General features: G+C 41.1%; 1 protein-coding gene and 1 pseudogene across 32 annotated transcripts in view; both read left to right on the forward strand.

Moving 5' to 3' along the window:
* The window catches only part of WDPCP (WD repeat containing planar cell polarity effector), a 559,060-nt gene that overhangs the window by 62,581 nt on the left and 477,522 nt on the right, over positions 1-18,957 (forward strand). The gene's annotated exons all lie outside the window — the stretch shown is intronic.
* LOC144579286 (uncharacterized) lies at positions 15,496-16,448 on the forward strand (annotated as a pseudogene).

The raw sequence follows: 18,957 nt of genomic DNA on the forward strand, positions 1-18,957 counted from the left end.
TAGAACATATTATATGATGATTGCAAATTTATCTGATTCAGATTTTGCCATGGGGGACGTATGTTCTTGTTCAGCAGAGATGGTGTTCATTCGTTTATTCATTCATTCATTCATCTGACAACAAATATTTATAGAACATTGGCTATGTTCAAGAACCTGTGTATAAAATAGTAAGTTACCTGTTATGCTTCAAGTTGCTTGCAGTTTTGTGGAGGAGACAAACAAGTAAATAGGTAGTTAAAATTTAAGTGTGTAAGACGATGTTATGATTGAGGAAAGCACAAGGTACTCTGAAAGTACCTATGGTGAAATTGGGTGTGGCCATTTAATTGAATCCTTGTGGAGCCTGATGTTGGGGAAAGCTCCCTGGAGAAAGTTTTGGCTAATCTGAGGCCTAGCATGTATAATCATTAAGTCAGGTGAAGGGTTGGAAGTGAGAAGGAAGTAAGGATAGGTAAGTGCAATTTCAGATGAAATGATATGTAAAAAGGCTAGATAACATGGTATGATTCATAGGACCCTAAGAGGGTTCAGAGGTGAGGCTAGAACTGTGAGTAAGGATCATTTCATGCATGGTCTTGTGTATCATCATGACCCAGAATTTCATCCTTGGTGCAATAAGTAGTCATTAAGGCTTTTCAGAGAAGTGACATAATTGTTTTATGGAAAAATTGCCCTGGCAACAATGTGGAGAATGGATTGAAAAGACCCAAATTAGAGGTAGGGTTACAAAATGAGAACTTTCTGAGTGATTACTTGAGAGGCAATAGCAGTACAAACTGTGATAGTAGCAGTAGGGATGAAGAAAACTAGATGAATTTGTGAAATATTTAACTAGTAATAGCAATCGAGTTGATTGACTAGATGTGGAGGTTCGTGGAAGAAACAGTAGTAAAGGTGGCACAAGTTTTTGGCAAAGATAACTAGGTGGTTGGTGCTTCCATTCAATGTGATTGGAAGGAACCACAGAAGGAGTCTGAAAGCAAAAAATGTGAATTCAGCTTTAGAAATGGAGGCCTGGGCTTGGTGGCTCAGGTTCTTAATTCTAGCATTGTGAGAGGTTAATGTGGGCGGATTGCTTGAGGCTGAGTTTGAGATCCACCTGGCCAACATGGCGAAACCTGTCTCCATTGAAAATACAAAAAAATTAGCTGGGTGTGGTGGTGCATGCCTGTAGTCCCAGCTATTCGGGAGGTTGAGGCACAAGAATCGTTTGAACTCAGGAGGCAAAGGTTGCAGTGAGCCAAGATCACGCCATGGCACTGTAGGCTGGGCAACAGAGCAAAATTCCATTTCAAAAAAAAAAAGCATGAACAATCTGAGATTTTACCATGTTTTCAAACTAACAAGTTGGCCTGTCAGTTGCATGGATACTGTTAGAAAACATGACCTTGGGTCAGAGATGAAGGACAGTTTATTACTCATGGTAACAGAGTAGCTAAGGTATCAACATTTTTGCACTGGCTCTCTGAACCTTAATCCCCTTAGGGTGACATGAATAGGGCCAGATGACACATGTACATATAGTGGGTTGCATTATAGGAAAACAACTCCAAGCTTAAGAAACCTAAGTTTTCTGTACTGGATATAAAGCATACCTACTCTTTGCCCCATTAGAGACACTAGCTTGATTTTCTAAGGCTGCTTGCTATCTTTGAACAAATAGTCAAGCACAAAGTAGTATGTTGCTTGCAAAAATGTGAGAGACCTTTAGAGAATTTTTGTCCAGCACCTGAAACATAATTTTTATCCTTATTTCACTCATATTCTAAAAAATAAAAATTATTTCTTTTCATGGCTGACACTACAAGTTGATGTGGAAACCTTGTTTCATTGACTGTGTGTTCTCTTACCTAATCTCCATTCATTAATGTTTATTGAATACTTTGATATATTGGGGAATATTATAGAGCAAATTTATGTGGCATTCATTCTAGTTCAGGTACTTGGATGTGTAAGCAAAGAAATAAGGTAATCCTACACTAGGATAAGCTCAATGATGTTAAAACCAAAACAGAATGATGTGACAGAAAACTGGGATGGAAGTATGGGGGTTATTGGAGAAGACTTTTAGGAAGAAATAACATTTACATGGAGATCAGACTCATGAAAAGCAGCCAGCCATATAAAAACCACAGGGAAGACATTTCTACATGAAAGAACATCAAATACAAAGGCCCTGAAGCAGGAATCAGCTTGATATTTTTTTTGTTGTTGTTGTTGATTAGATTGTAACATATTATTGGAAAATAATTTTTCAGTTTTTATAAGACAAAGCAAACATTACCTTGTGACCTAGCTGTTCCATTCTTTTTTTTTTTTTTTTACTCTTTTTCTTTTTTTTTTTTTTAATTGCATTTTAGGTTTTGGGGTACATGTGCAGAGCATGCAATACAGTTGCATAGGTACACACAGGGCAGTGTGTTTTGTTTGCTTTCTCCCCTTCACCCATATTTGGTATTTCTCCCCTGGCAATCCCTCCCCACCCACTGGCCCTCCCCTTTTCCCCCTATAGACCCCAGTGTTTAGTACTCCCCTCTCTGTGTCCATGTGTTCTCATTTTTCATCACCCGCCTATGAGTGAGAATATGTGGTGTTTCATTTTCTGTTCTTGTGTCAGTTTGCTGAGAATGATGTTCTCCAGATTCATCCATGTCCCTATAAACGACACGAACTCATCATTTCTGATTGCTGCATAATATTCCATGGTGTATATGTGCCACATTTTCCCAATCCAGTCTATCATTGATGGGCATTTGGGTTGATTCCAGGTCTTTGCTATTGTAAACAGTGCTGCAATGAACATTCGTGTTTATGTGTCCTTGTAGTAGAACGATTTATAGTCCTTTGGATATATACCCAGTAATGGGATTGCTGGGTCAAATGGGATTTCTATTTCTAAGGCCTTGAGGAATCGCCACACCGTCTTCCACAATGGTTGGACTAATTTACACTCCCACCAACAGTGTAAAAGTGTTCCTTTTTCTCCACATCCTCTCCAGCATCTGTTGTCTCCAGATTTTTTAATGATCGCCATTCTAACTGGCGTGAGATGGTAGCTCAATGTGGTTTTGATTTGCATCTCTCTGATGACCAGTGACGATGAGCATTTTTTCATATGATTGTTGGCCTCATATATGTCTTCCTTTGTAAAGTGTCTGTTCATATCCTTTGCCCACTTTTGAATGGGCTTGTTTGTTTTTTTCCTGTAAATCTGTTTGAGTTCTTTGTAAATTCTGGATATCAGCCCTTTGTCAGATGGGTAAACTGCAAAAATTTTTTCCCATTCTGTTGGTTGCCGATTCACACTAGAGACTGTTTCTTTTGCTGTGCAGAAGCTGTGGAGTTTGATTAGGTCCCATTTGTCTATTTTGGCTTTTGTTGCCAATGCTTTTGGTGTTTTGTTCATGAAGTCCTTGCCTACTCCTATGTCCTGGATGGTTTTGCCTAGATTTCCTTCTAGGGTTTTTATGGTGCCGGGTCTTATGTTTAAGTCTTTAATCCATCTGGAGTTAATTTTGGTGTAAGGTGTCAGGAAGGGGTCCAGTTTCTGCTTTCTACACATGGCTAGCCAGTTTTCCCAACACCATTTGTTGAACAGGGAGTCCTTTCCCCATTGCTTGTTTTTGTCAGGTTTATCAAAGATTGTATGGTTGTAGCTATGTTGTGTTGCCTCTGATGCCTCTGTTCTGTTCCATTGGTCTATATCTCTGTTTTGGTACCAGTACCATGCTGTTTTGATTACTGTAGCCTTATAGTATAGTTTGAAATCCGGTAGTGTGATGCCCCCCGCTGTATTCTTTTTGCTTAGAATTGACTTGGCTATGCGGGCTCTCTTTTGGTTCCATATGAAGTTCAAGGTGTTTTTTTCCAGTTCTGTGAAGAAAGTCAATGGTAGCTTGATGGGGATAGCATTGATTCTGTAAATTACTTTGGGCAGTATAGCCATTTTCATGATATTAATTCTTCCTAACCATGAACATGGAATGTTTCTCCATCTGTTTGTGTCCTCTCTGATTTCGTTGAGCAGTGGTTTGTAGTTTTCCCTGAAGAGGTCCCTTATGTTCCTTGTGAGTTGTATTCCAAGGTATTTTATTCTTTGTGTAGCAATTGTGAATGGCAGTTCATTCTTGATTTGGCTCTCTTTAAGTCTGTTATTGGTGTAGAGGAAGGCTTGTGATTTTTGCACATTGATTTTATATCCTGAGACTTCGCTGAAGTTGCTTATCAGTTTCAGGAGTTTTTGGGCTGAGGCGATGGGGTCTTCTAGGTATATTATCATGTCGTCTGCAAATAGAGACAATTTGGCTTCCATCTTTCCTATTTGAATACCCTTTATTTCTTTTTCTTGCCTGATTGCTGTGGCTAGAACTTCCAGTACTATATTGAATAGGAGTGGTGACAGAGGGCATCCTTTTCTAGTGCCGGATTTCAAAGGGAATGCTTCCAGTTTTTGCCCATTCAGTATGATATTGGCTGTTGGTTTGTCATAAATAGCTTTTATTACTTTGAGATACGTTCCATCGATACCGAGTTTATTGAGGGTTTTTAGCATAAAGGGCTGTTGAATTTTGTCAAATGCCTTCTCTGCATCAATTGCGATAATCATGTGGTTTTTGTTTTTGGTTCTGTTTATGTGGTGAATTACGTTGATAGACTTGCGTATGTTGAACCAGCCTTGCATCCCTGGGATGAATCCTACTTGATCATGATGAATAAGTTTTTTGATTTGCTGTTGCAATCGGCTTGCCAATATTTTATTGAAGATTTTTGCATCTATGTTCATCATGGATATTGGCCTGAAGTATTCTTTTCTTGTTGGGTCTCTGCCGGGTTTTGGTATCAGGATGATATTGGTCTCGTAGAATGATTTGGGTAGGATTCCTTCTTTTTGGATTATTTGGAATAGTTTCAGAAGAAATGGTACCAGCTCCTCTTTGTGTGTCTGGTAGAATTCGGCTGTGAACCCATCTGGACCTGGGCTTTTTTTGTGTGGTAGGCTCTTAATTGCTGCCTCAACTTCTGCCCTTGTTATTGGTCTATTCATAGTTTCAGCTTCCTCCTGGTTTAGGCTTGGGAGGACACAGGAGTCCAGGAATTTATCCATTTCTTCCAGGTTTACTAGTTTATGTGCATAGAGTTGTTTGTAATATTCTCTGATGATGGTTTGAATTTCTGTGGAATCTGTGGTGATTTCCCCTTTATCATTTTTTATTGCATCTATTTGGTTGTTCTCTCTTTTCTTTTTAATCAATCTGGCTAGTGGTCTGTCTATTTTGTTGATCTTTTCAAAAAACCAGCTCTTGGATTTATTGATTTTTTGGAGGGTTTTTCGTGTCTCAATCTCCTTCAGTTCAGCTCTGATCTTAGTTATTTCTTGTCTTCTGCTGGGTTTTGAGTTTTTTTGATCTTGCTCCTCTCGCTCTTTCAATTTTGACGATAGGGTGTCAATTTTGGATCTCTCCATTCTTCTCATATGGGCACTTATTGCTATATACTTTCCTCTAGAGACTGCTTTAAATGTGTCCCAGAGATTCTGGCATGTTGTGTCTTCGTTCTCATTGGTTTCGAAGAACTTCTTTATTTCTGCCTTCATTTCGTTGTTTATCCAGTCAACATTCAGGAGCCAGTTGTTCAGTTTCCATGAAGCTGTGCGGTTCTGGGTTGGTTTCTGAATTCTGAGTTCTAACTTGATTGCACTATGGTCTGAGAGGCTGTTTGTTATAATTTCAGTTGTTTTGCATTTGCTGAGCAGTGCTTTCCTTCCAATTATGTGGTCAATTTTAGAGTAGGTGTGATGTGGTGCTGAGAAGAATGTATATTCTGTGGATTTGGGGTGGAGAGTTCTGTAAATGTCTATCAGGTTTGCTTGCTCCAGGTCTGAGTTCAAGCCCTGGATATCCTTGTTGATTTTCTGTCTGGTTGATCTGTCTAATATTGACAGTGGAGTGTTAAAGTCTCCCACTATTATTGTGTGGGAGTCTAAGTCTCTTTGTAAGTCGTTAAGAACTTGCCTTATGTATCTGGGTGCTCCTGCATTGGGTCCATATATGTTTAGGATCATTAGCTCTTCTTGTTGTATCGATCCTTTTACCATTATGTAATGGCCTTCTTTGTCTCTTTTGATCTTTGTTGCTTTAAAGTCTATTTTATCAGAGATGAGGATTGCAACTCCTGCTTTCTTTTGCTCTCCATTTGCTTGGTAAATCTTCCTCCATCCCTTTATTTTGAGCCTTTGTGTATCCTTGCATGTGAGATGGGTTTCCTGGATACAGCACACTGCTGGGTTTTGGCTTCTTATCCAATTTGCCAGTCTGTTCTTTTGATTGGTGCATTTAGTCCATTTACATTTAGGGTTAATATTGTTATGTGTGAGTTTGACACTGCCATTTTGATGCTAGCTGGCTGTTTTGCCCATTAGTTGTTGTAGATTCTTCATTATGTTGATGCTCTTTAGCATTTAGTGTGATTTTGGAATGGCTGGTACTGGTTGTTCCTTTCTATGTGTAGTGCCTCTTTCAGGAGCTCTTGTAAAGCAGGGCTGGTGGTGACAAAATCTCTGATTGCTTGCTTGTTCGCAAAGGATTTTATTTTTCCTTCACTTCTGAAGCTCAGTTTGGCTGGATATGAAATTCTGGGTTGAAAGTTCTTTTCTTTAAGGATGTTGAATATTGGCCCCCACTCTCTTCTGGCTTGTAGAGTTTCTGCCGAGAGATCTGCTGTGAGTCTGATGGGCTTCCCTTTGTGGTTGACCCGACCTTTCTCTCTGGCTGCCCTTAGTATTTTCTCCTTTATTTCAACGTTGTTGAATCTGACGATTATGTGCCTTGGGGTTGCTCTTCTTGTGGAATATCTCTGTGGTGTTCTCTGTATTTCCTGCATTTGAGTGTTGGCCTGTCTTGCTAGGTGGGGGAAATTTTCCTGGATAATGTCCTGCAGAGTATTTTCCAGCTTGGATTCATTCTCTTCATCACATTCTGGTATGCCTATCAAACGTAGGTTAGGTCTCTTCACATAGTCCCACATTTCTTGGAGACTTTGTTCATTCCTTTTTGCACTTTTTTCTCTGATCTTGGTTTCTCGTTTTATTTCATTGAGTTGATCGTCGACTTCTGATATTCTTTCTTCTGCTTGGTCAATTCGGCTATTGAAACTTGTGCATGTTTCGCGAAGTTCTCGTATTGTGTTTTTCAGCTCCTTTAATTCATTCATATTCCTCTCTAAGGTATCCATTCTTGTTATCATTTCCTCAAATCTTTTTTCAAATCTTTTTTCAAGGTTCTTAGTTTCTTTGCATTGATTTAAAACATGTTCTTTTAGCTCACAAAAGTTTCTCATTATCCACCTTCTGAAGTCTAATTCTGTCATTTCGTCACAGTCATTCTCCATCCAGCTTTGTTCCCTTGCTGGTGAGGAGTTTTGGTCCTTTCTAGGAGGCGAGGTGTTCTGGTTTTGGGTGTTTTCCTCCTTTTTGCGCTGGTTTCTTCCCATCTTTGTGGATTTATCCACCTGTCGTCTGTGTAGTTACTGACTTTTTGATTGGATCTCTGAGTGGACACCCAGATTGTTGATGATGGAGTATTTCTGTTACTTGGTTTTCCTTCTACCAGTCTAGCCCCTTCGCTGTACGACCGCTGAGGTCCACACCAGGCCCTGCTTGTCTGGGGTGCACCTGTAGCGGCTGCGGAACAGCGAGGGATGCTACCAGTTTCTTTTTCTGCTATCTTTGTCCCAGGATGATGTCTGTCGAATGTCAGTCTTATGGATATAGAGGGGTCAGGGAGTTGCTTGAGGAGACAGTCTGTAGGCGCTCAAGTGCTGAGCTGTGAGCTCTGTTGTTCATTCAGGGCTGCTAGGCTGCTATGTTTAGTTCTGCTGCAACCTAACTCGTAAGAAAACCCCTTTTTTTTCCTCAGATGCTCTGTCTGGAGGGGGTTGGGGCTTTCCTTGTGAGTGTCCGCCTCACTGTCCTGCCCAGCTAGGAGGCAGTCTAGTCACTTTTTGCCTGCCGAGGCTCTGCCCTGCTGGTGTGAGGTTCGCCCTTTTCCTGCAGGCTCCGCCCTTCTCCTGTGGTCTCCGCCCTGTTGCCTCGGGCTACGCCCTGCGGAGGAGTCTCTCTGTTGTACCGGGTTGCCTTGGCAGCGGCAGGCTGCGTCAGCAATGGGCGTGTACCTCAGTAGGGGCTGATTGCCTTGGTAATGGCTGACGCCCCTCCCCCACGGAGCTGCACTTTAAAAAGAAACCTATTCACCGGGAGCGTTTGGAATCGCCGTTTTGTTTGTCGCACTGCGCTCCCCCAAACGCTGAGTCCCTGAGATTTCCTGGGCTGGGTCACAGTTCAAGACCCGTTCAGTCTCAAGTTCAGCCCTCTCGGGTCTTAGTTTGCCAGTTCAACAGGGCACCCGTAACAGTGCGCTTTTGTATGGAGCGCTGTGGAGTGCCTCTGCGCTCCGTCGCGGGCCGGAGTCGTACCGGCTGCCGGCTACGCCAGCGGAAACCTCTGCCTGGCGTCCCGCGTCTCTTTTATACCTGGGAATTTCTCCGTTCTGTGGGCAACTAAGATGCGTCTGGAAATGCTTCCCCGACTCACCCTCTTTGTGCGTCCAGCGAGAGCTTCAATCCTGGGTTGTTCTCACAGCGCCATCTTGAGTCCTCACTCCTGATATTTTTTGAGGAATAGAAAGCACAAGTTTCTGAAGGATTGATTGTCAGCTAAGGGGGAAAATGGTGAAAGATGAGTTTGAAAGGGTAGGTCATGGCAAGAAATTTGAATTTTATTCTGATATCTTTAACCTTTGTTACTCCCCTGTATCTTTTCTCTTAATTTACAAATATTTTAGGCCTTTTCCCTTTAAACAGTTCCTTTTCAAAGAGTTGCCACTGCTTCTCCTTTTTTCTCCAAATATTTTTAAAATAGAAGAGAGTGAAAAGATAAATATAATAGTGTTGGACAACAAGAAATAGTGCCATCAAAAATTGTGAGGAATTCCTTAGAGACAGAAGCAGAAGGCTGGAAAACAAGTACTCAAAACGACAAACAAGAAAAAACAACTGTGCATGAAAGGAGAGCCTCAAAAACTTGAAGTCTTTGTTGTAGGGATCTGTGCCTTAAATAGAAAGGCTGATATGTTTCCCCCCGCAATTCGTCCTCTCTTCTCAAGATATGCACATGCATGGGAGAGCACATGTATGTGCGCTTGCGCACACACAGAGTAGCAACAGCAAGCAACAGAAGTATTTGCCCTTTCCTAAAATTCAAATGGTGTACTTTCCCAGATAGACAACTTACCTGGGAAAGGCTTCTGGTGTGGCTGTTGCTGCCTGAGGAAAGAGCAGAACCTGAAGTAACTTGGGACTTCCTGTATTGCAGGCATAGAAGGGAGGAAAAAATGAAAAGGAAAGGCAGCCCTGCCTAGGAGGAGAATACATTAAAGTACTCCACTGTACTTTACCAGTGTAAAGCTCTTCTTTTTTTTGCCAGTTAGGGTGTCCTCAGCTTACCTCCCTGGGCCCACACAGCTTAATGTGGCCACGGCAACTGACATAATGGCAGTCAGCCTTTTTCTTTAGGAAAGAGACCAGATGGAGGAAACTGTGTGTACCCATCAACTTAGATCTTCATTTATAAATATGAATGATAGCCCAGGGTCATCAGATACTTATAAAAACCAGTAGCTGGAAAAAGAAGAGCCAAAATGGACAACAGGTTTGGATGAAACATTGAATTTAAAGAAGAGTACATAAAATATATTTTAATAATTCCATAGGTTAATAAAATAAGAACAGATCACTATCCAAAAGAAGCAATAAGAGAGACTTTTTTTGTTTTTTAGTTTTTAGTTTAAAAATTTTTATTTTAGGTTCAGTAGTACATGTGCAGGTTTGTTATATAGGTAAATTGCATGTCACAGGGGCTTGGTTTACAGTTTATTTTGTCACCCAGGAAATAAGCATAGTACCCAACAGACAATTTTTCTGTCCTCACCCTCCTCCCACCCTTTACCCTCAAGTAGGTCCTGGGTCTGTTGTTCCCTTCTTTGTGTCCATATGTACTCAGTGTTTAGCTCCCACTCATAAGCAAGAATATGTGGTATTTGGTTTTCTTTTCCTGTATTAGTTTGCTTAGGCTAACGACCTCCAACTCCATTCATGTTGCTGCAAAGGACATAACCTTATTCTTTTTTAGGGCTGAGCAGTATTCTACTGTGTATCTATGCCACATTTTTTTTATTCACTCTACTGCCAATAAGCTTTTAGGTTGGTTCTATGTCTTTCCTATTGTGAATAATGCTGTGATGGACATATGTATGCAGGTGTCTTTGTGGTAGAATAACATATACTCCTTTGGGTATATACCCAATTATGGGATTGCTAGGTTTAATGATAATTCTGTTCGAAGGTCTTTGAGAAATCACTGTCTCCCATTGTGTAGGTTGTCTGTTTATTATATTGTTAGTTTATGTTGCTGTGCAGAAGTTCTTTAGTTGAATTAGATCCCGCTTTTTAACTTTTGCTTTTATTGCATTACTTTTGGCATCTTCATCATGAAATCTTTGCAAAATCCTGCGTCCAGAATGGTATTTCCTAGGTTATCTTCCATGGTTTTCATAGTTTTAGGTGTTACATTTAAATCTTTAATCCAAGTTGAATTGATTTTTGTATGTGGTGAAAGGAAGGGGCCAAGTTTCAGTCTTCTGCACATGGCCAGCCAGTTATCCCAACACCATTTATTAAATAGGGAGTCCTTTCCCCACTGCTTGTTTTTGTTGATCTTGTCAAAGACCAGAGAGTTGTGGGTGTGTGGCTTTATTTCTGGGTTCTCTGTTCTGTTCCATTGGTCTCTCTGTTTTTGTACTAGTACCATGCTGTTTTGGTTATTGTTGCCTTGTATTATAGTTGGAGTTCAGGTAGTGTAATGCTTCTGGTTTTGTTCTGTTTGCTTAGGATTTCCTTGGCTATTCTTTTTTGGTTCCATATGAATTTTAGAATAGCTTTTCCTAGTTCTGTAAAAAAAATATCATTGGTAGTTTGATAGGAATAGTATTGAATCTGTACATTGCTTATGGGCAGTATGATCATTTTACCAGTATTTCCCATCAATGAGCATAGAATATTTTTTCATTTGTTTGTGTCATCTCTGATTTCTTTGAGAAATGTTTTGCAATTCTCACTGTGCAGATGTTCCACCTCTCTGGTCAGCTTTATTCAGGAATAAAGGTGTTTTATTCTTTTTTTTTGAGACATAGTTTCGCTGTTGTTAACCAGACTGGAGTGCAATGGCAAGATCTTGGCTCACTGCAACCTCCACCTTCTGGGTTCAAGCAATTCTCCTGCCTCAGCCTCCTGAGTAGCTGGGACTACAGGTGCATATCACCATGCCCAGCTAATTTTTGTATTTTTAGTAGAAACGGGGGTTCACCTTGTTGACCAGGATGGTCTCGATCTCTTGACCTTGTGATCCACCCGCCTCGGCCTCCCAAAGTGCTGGGATTATAGGCGTGAGCCACCGCGCCTGGCTGATATTTTATTCTTTTTGTTGCTATTGTGAATGGGATTGCATTTTTGATTTGGCTCTCAGGTTGGATATTGTTAGAATATGGGACTGCCGCTGATTTTTGTACATTGCTTTTGTATCCTGAAGCTTGCCCAAGTTGTTTATCAGATCACGGAGCTTGGGCAGAGGCCATGTAGTTTTCTAGGTATATCATATGCCAACAGGAATAGTTTGACTTCCTCTCTTCCTATTTGGTTGCATCTTATTTCTTTCTCTTGTCTGATTTGTCTGGCTATGACTTTCATTACTATGTTTAACAGGAGTGACAAGAGAGGGCATCCTTGTCTCCTTTCGGTTTTAAGGAGAATGGTTCCAGCTTTTGCCCAGTCACTATGATGCTGGCTGTGGGTTTGTCATAAATGACCCTTATTATTGTGAGGTATGTTCTTTCAATGCCTAGTTTGTTAAGGGTTTTTAACATGCAGATATGTTGAATTTTATGGAAAGCATTTTCTGCATCTATTGAGATCATCATGTGGTTTTCGTTGTTAGCTATTTATGTGATGAATCACATTTAGTGATTTACATATGTTGAACCAGCCTTGCATCCCAGGGGCAATGCCTACTTGGTCATGGTGGATTAGCTTTGTGATGTGCTGCTTGATTTTGTGTTGGGGATTTTTATGTCTATGTTCATCAAGGATATTGGCCTGAGCTTTTTTTTATGTGTGTCTTTGCCAGGTGTTGGTATCAGAATGATACTGGCCTCATAGAATGAGTTAAGGAAGAATCCCTTCTCAGTTTTTGGAGAAATTTTAGTAGGAATGGTACTATCCTCCTTTGTACATCTAGTGGAATTTAGCAGTGAATCTGTCTGGTCTAGGGTCTTTTTTGGTAGGTAGGCTTTCTTTTCACTTATTCAATTTTGGAAATTCTTTTCAGGGATTCAGTTTCTTCCTGGTTCAGCTTTGGGAGGTTGTATGTTCCCAATAATTGGCTCATTTCTTGTAGGCTTCCTACCTGGGTTCATAATAGTCTCTGAGGGTTTTTGGTATTTCTTTGGGGCAAATGGTAACATACCCTTTGTCATTCATGATTGTGTTTATTTAGATCTTCTCTCTTTTTCTTTATTAGTCTAGCTAGTGGTCTATGTATCTTATTAATTTTTTCAAGGAAACATGTCCTGGATTCATTGATCACGTGTGTGTGTGTGTGTGTCTCACTTTCCTTTAGTTCAGCTCTGATTTTGGTTATTTGTTGTCTTCTGCTAGCTTTGGGGTTTGTTTGCTCTTGTTTCTCTAGTTCCTCTGGGTGTGATGTTAGGTTGTTAATTTGAGATCTTTTAAACTTTTTGATGTGGGTGTTTAGTTCTATAAACTTCCCACTTAGCATGTTCTCACTCACAGGTGGGAGTTGAACAATGAGAACACATGGACCCAGGGAGGGGAACATCACATACTGGGGTCTGTCAGGGAGTTGGGGTGCTAGGGGAGGGATAGCATTAGGAGAAATACCTAATGTAGATGACAGGTTGATGAGTGCAGCAAACCACCATGGCACATGTATACGTGTGTAACAAACCTGCACATTCTGCACATGTGTCCCAAAACTTAAAGTATAATAAAAAAAATTGTTTTGGCTGTGTCCCCAAGATTTTGGTATGTTGTATCTTTGTTCTCATTAGTTTCAAAGACTTCCCTGGTTTCTGCCTTAATTTCACTTTTACCAAGAAGTAATTCAGGAACAGTTGTTTTAATTTCCATGTAATTGTGTGGTTTTGAGTGATTTTCTTAGCCATAATTTCTGTTTTTATTGCATTGTGGCCCAAGAGTATGGTTGCTATAATTTTGATGTTTTTGAATTTACTGAGGATTGTTTTATGCCCAGTTGGGTGGTCAGTTTCAGAGTATGTGCTATGTGCAGATGAGAGGAGTGTATATTCTGCTGGTTTTGGGTGGAGAGTTCTGTAGATGTCTGTTAGGTCCATTTGGTCCAGTGTTGAGTTCAGGTCCTAAATATCTTTGTTAGTTTTCTGCCTTGATGATCTGTCTGTCAACGGGGTGTTGAAGTATCCCAATATTATTGTGTGAGTATCTAAGTCTCTTTGTAGATCTCGAAGAACTTGCTTTATGAATCTGGGTGCTCCTGTATGGGGTGTGTATTTAGCCTTTTACGATTATGTAATGCCCTTGTTTGTCTTTTTTGATTTTTGTTGGTTTAAAGTTTGTTTTGTCTGAAATTAGAATAGCAACTGCCTGCCTTCTTCAGTTGTCCATTTGCTTGGTAGCTTTTTCTCCATCCCTTTACTTTGAGCCTGTAGGTCTCATTGCATATGAGACGAGTCTCTTGAAGACAGCAGCATATCATTGGGTTTTGCTTCTTTATCCAACCTGCCACTCTGTACTTTTTCATTAGGGCATTTAGCATGTTTACATCAAGGTTGGTATAGATATGTGTCAATTTGATTCTGTCATGTTGTTAGCTGATTATTATGCAGATGTCTTTGTGTGGTTGCCTAATAGTATCACTGGTCTATGTGCTTAAATGTGGTTTTGTTGTGGCTGGTGACAGTCTTTCCTTTCTATATTTATCACTCCCTTCAGGATCTCTTGTAAGGCAGGTCTGGGTGTAACAAATTGTAAAATTCCTTAGCATTTGCTTGTCTGAAAAGGATCTTATTTGCCCTTTGAGTATGGCTGGATATAAAATTCGTGATTGAAAATTCTTTTTTTTTTTGAAATAGGATCTCACTTTTTTTGCCCAGGCTGTAGTTCAGTGGCACAATCATGCAGGATCACATGCAGCCTTGACCTCCCTGGGCTCATGTGGTCCTCCCACCTCAGCCTTCTGAGTAGCTGGACAGGTGTATCCTACCATACCTGTCTAATTTTTGTGTTTTTTGTAGAGATGGGATTTTGCCATGTCTCTCAGGCTGGTCTCAAACCCCTGTTCTAAGGTGATATACCCACCTTGGCCTCCCAAAGTGCTGGGATTACAGGCATGAGCTACCACACCTGGCTGAAAATTATTTTCTTTAAAAATGTTTAATGTAGGCATCCAATCTCTTATGGCTTGAAGGGCCTTTGCTGACAGATATGCAGTTAGCCTGAATGGGTTCCCTTTCTAGGTGACCTGCTGCTTCTCTCTAGCTGCCTTAAACATTTTTTTCTTTCATTTTGACCTTGGAGGACCTGATTATTACTTGTCTTGGGGATGCTCTTCTTGTTTAGTGCATTTCTTGAATTTGATTCTTGGCCTCTCTAGACAGGTTGGGGAAATTTTCATGAATGATATCCTGATACATGTTTACCAAGTTGCTAGGTTTCTCTTTCTCCCTTTCAGAGATGCCAGTGAGTTGTAGATTTGGTCAATTTACAAAATCCCATATTTCTTGGAGGTTTTGTTCACTCTTTTTATTTGCTTTTTTCTTTATTTTTGTTTGACTGAATTATTTTGGAGAACCAGTCTTCAAGCTCTGAGATTCCTTCCTCAGCTTGGTTGATTCATGTGTTAATAGTTGTGATTTAGTTATGAAATTCCTATAGTGTATTTTTCAGCTCTAGCAGATCAGTTCGGTCTTTCTTACAATGGCCATTTCACCCATCAGCTCCTGTATTGTTCTATTGTAATCTTTATATTCCCTGGATTGGTCTTTGACTTTCTCCTGAATGTTGGTGATCTTTGTTCCTATTCATACTCTGAATTCTGTATCTGTCATTTTAGACAGTTCAGCTCGGTTAAGAACCATTGCTGGGGAACTAGTACAGTGATTTGGAGGTGAGAAGACACTGATTTTTTTTTGAATTGCGAGAGTTTTTGTGCTGATTCTTTCTCATCTTTGTAGGCTCATGTTTTTTCAGTCTTTGAAGTTGCGGCTCTTTTGATGTTTTTTTTTTCTTTTATCCTCCTTAATGTCCTTGGGGATTTGTCTTGTTTAAGGTGGGTTCAGTTGACTTCTGGATAATTTTAGGGGCCCAAGGCTTAGCTCCTGACTCCTGGGCTGCATGCTCTAACTCTGAGGAGCTGGTATCAGGCTCCCAGCTTTGTTCTCTCACTCCTTGAGGTTAGGAAACTTCTGTGCTGGAGGGGCTGAGGTGTTTTGTGCTGGAGGCGCTGAGGTGGGGCTAATGATGATGCCAGCCAAAGCTCTTCATTGGGCAGTGGCAGTGGGATCCATGCTTGTTTGCATTTGCCGGCCACATGGCAGAGTATACTCTCCTAGGCTTTGGCAGGGCACTGGCAGGTGCAGGAGTGCCAGCCTTGCTGTGGGCATTTGCAACAGTGGTGGTATTGTTATAGAGGTGGGGGCACTGGCAGGTGTGGGGCTGGCGCTCTCCATGCCCATGTTCATGCGGGTTGCAGTGGCTCTGCAGGGTAGAGGGCAGCGTTTCTGGTCTCTGTGTGTAGGTTTACAGTAACGGTCCTGTTGGTATAGGCGCACGTGCTATTGGAAAAAAGGCTGGTGGTCTCTTTGTGCATGAACGTGCTGGTGCAATGATGGTGCGGTTTGGGGGCTGAGGCCGCTGGTCTCCTGGTGTGTCTTTAGGTTGACCAATAATAGCATGGAGGTGGGTGGCAGGATGTACACATGCTAATAGCAGTGGTACAGTGGGGTGCATGTGCACCATGCACTGGCAGTGAGTGGGAGATGAGGTTTGCCCATATGCACATGCACCAGCAAAGTGATATGGGTGTGGCCATGGGCAAAGGAGAGTCTGTAGTGGGAGGTGGCCATGGTCAGGTTGGTGTGCATTTGTGCAGGCTTCTCTGCTGGAGTGCCCTAATGGTCAGATCCAGTTCACCCCTGCAAGAGCTATGATGTGACCCCATGTGGTAGCCTAGCTAGACATCTGAGGCTGCACTTTAAGCAGGCATGGTAAGGCTGGGGCCCCAGGAGAGGCCAGGTGAAGTAGGTGCTCAGATTGGACTGGCCCTGTCTCATGGGCAAGACTGTCCTTGCAGTGTTCAGGTCTGCAGTTTTCCCAAGGCTAAAGTCTCCTAGGGGTTCCTGGCGAGCCTTGGGGTTATGGGCATCTGTGGCTATGCTCCACTACAGATGCTCCCCACCCCAAACCCTGTGGGCTCCCCACTGGCTTTAGTTCTGCCCCTACCACTCCGCTAAGCAGCTCTCCCTGCCAGCTCAAGTGTCTGTGGGGGTGGTGGGGCCTCCTGCTATCAGAATTCCAGAGGTCCCTGGTGAGAGCAGATGGCTTCTCACCTGCTCAACTCACCCCATCTCCAGGAGTCACTGGGAACCAGGAACAAGTCCTGGTGTTGGTAGCCCTGTGCAGTGTTCCCAGCTTCCTTCCCCTTCAGCCCAGGATTTATGTCTTCTTTCTGTCCACTCCCAATGCCTTCCCTCTGAACATCAGAAAGAGGTCTTTGAAATTAAAAGTAGTAATGGCTCATACCTGTATCCCAGCACTTTGGGAGGCTGAGGTGGGTAAATCACCTGAGGTCAGGAGTTAGAGAACAGCTTGGCCAACATAGTAAAACCCTGTCTCTACTAAAAATATAAAATTAGCTGGGTGCGGTGGCACACACCTCTAGTCCCAGCTACTCAGGGGGCTGAGACAGGATAATCCCTTGAACTCAGGAGGCGGAGGCTGCAGTGAACTGAGATTGCACCACTTTATCCCAGCCTAGATAAGACAGAGTGAGACTCCATCTCAAACAAAAGAAAAAAAAAAAAAACACAAAAATAATGCTCTGTGTGTGTGTGTGTACATAGAGATACAGCAAAACAATGTAACAGATTTAGCTACAGACTAAAATAGTAATATGACATAAAAGTCAAATATTTACAGATTTAAAGCTAAAAGACAAAATATGACAGGGAAGTTGAGACATAGAAGGTACATCCTATATGTTCAATACAGCTAGAAATTAAGAAATAAAGGATGGCTCCATGCATCTAACCTCTGGCTTTAGGGAACAATTTGTGTTAGTGGTTGGAATGGGGCCCTGGACCTTGCTTCAACCAGTCTCTACTTGTACAAGTTTTATATATTGGAGTCATATATAATGTTTTGTTATAGGAAAAAGTGTTCTGCCAGAAAAAAAAGTTTGAAAACTATTAGTCTATGGGATACATTTTAGACTAACTGCATTTTATCCTAGGTTCTTTATAATTTCACCCCAATCTGCCTTTCTCAGGGGAATAAAGAGAGATTATGTAGAAGAGATAGAGGCAATCTCACATGGGTATATAAGCCAGTATAAGAACTTTGAGACATAGGCAATGACAATCTTTTGAAGGGGCTTTGACAAACAAAATGATCTAATTCATATATTTAAAATATATTTAAAAATATTATACATAATATATGAACATATAAAAATAGTGTTATATTTTTATGGGAAATGGGTTATAGGGACTCAGAAGTCAAAACGGAAGTCTAGTCAGAAGGCTACTGAAGTGCTCTAGGCAAGATAAGATGAGGGCATAAACTAGAGTGGTAATAGTAGAGATGAAAAAATAGAATAGGATGGTGTATTTTAGAGGAGCAGATCCAATAAGGGAAAAGAGGACATGAAGTGGTGACACATATTGAGATGGACTTGAAAGGGTTTTTATATTTCTTTTTTCCTCTTTTGTTCTTCCTCCCACCTTCTTCCCTACCTCCCTGTTTATCTTCCTGTCCCCATCCCCCTTAATAAAAGAGTGAGCATTTGTATGTAGTTAGCATGTACTCCATGTTGCTGGGAAAGGAAAAAGTTTGTGATAAGAGTGGGAAGGTGGCTCACATTTAAAATGCATTACCCATATTTTAAAAAAATATCAGAACTTGAAAAAAAACAAGTATTATCCTCACAGTTTCTGTGTGTAAGATACTTGAGAATAGACCAGGTAGGCCATTGTGGCTCAAGATTTCTTATGAGGTGGCAGTCATCTGAAGGCTTACCTGGAGCTGGTGGATTTCCATCCAAGGTGGCTCATTCACATGGCTGACAAAGATGTGGTGGTCACTGGCAAGAGTCCATTATCTGCTCCTCTTCGCATAGGCTTCCACATAGGCTGTTTGAGTGCCTTCAAAACATAGTTGCTGGTTACCCCTCTCACTCTGGTCAGAGGTGATAGGCATCTGTGAATGAAGGCTCTGAGCCTCACAGGGCTGTAGCAGCTCCATTTTGAGGCAAAGCAGTCAGAACTTTAAAAATAAAAGTAGGTAGAAGAAATAAGACTGATATTTAATAAACCAGTAGTATGACTAAACAATAATCTGTTGTATATTTCAAAATAGCTAGTAGAGAATAATTTGAGTGTTCTCAGCATAAAGAAAATATAAATTTTGAGGGTGATGGGTATTCCATTTACCTTAACCTGATTATTACACATAAATGAATATATTGAAATATCACATGTACCCCAAAATATGTCTATTATGTATCAATAAAAAAATTGTTCTAAATACCTTACATTGAAGGAATAATGTAGTGACAAAATGATGGGCTTTGGAATT

This window comes from Callithrix jacchus, chromosome 14 (assembly GCF_049354715.1).
Source record: "Callithrix jacchus isolate 240 chromosome 14, calJac240_pri, whole genome shotgun sequence".
Lineage (NCBI taxonomy): Eukaryota > Metazoa > Chordata > Mammalia > Primates > Cebidae > Callithrix > Callithrix jacchus.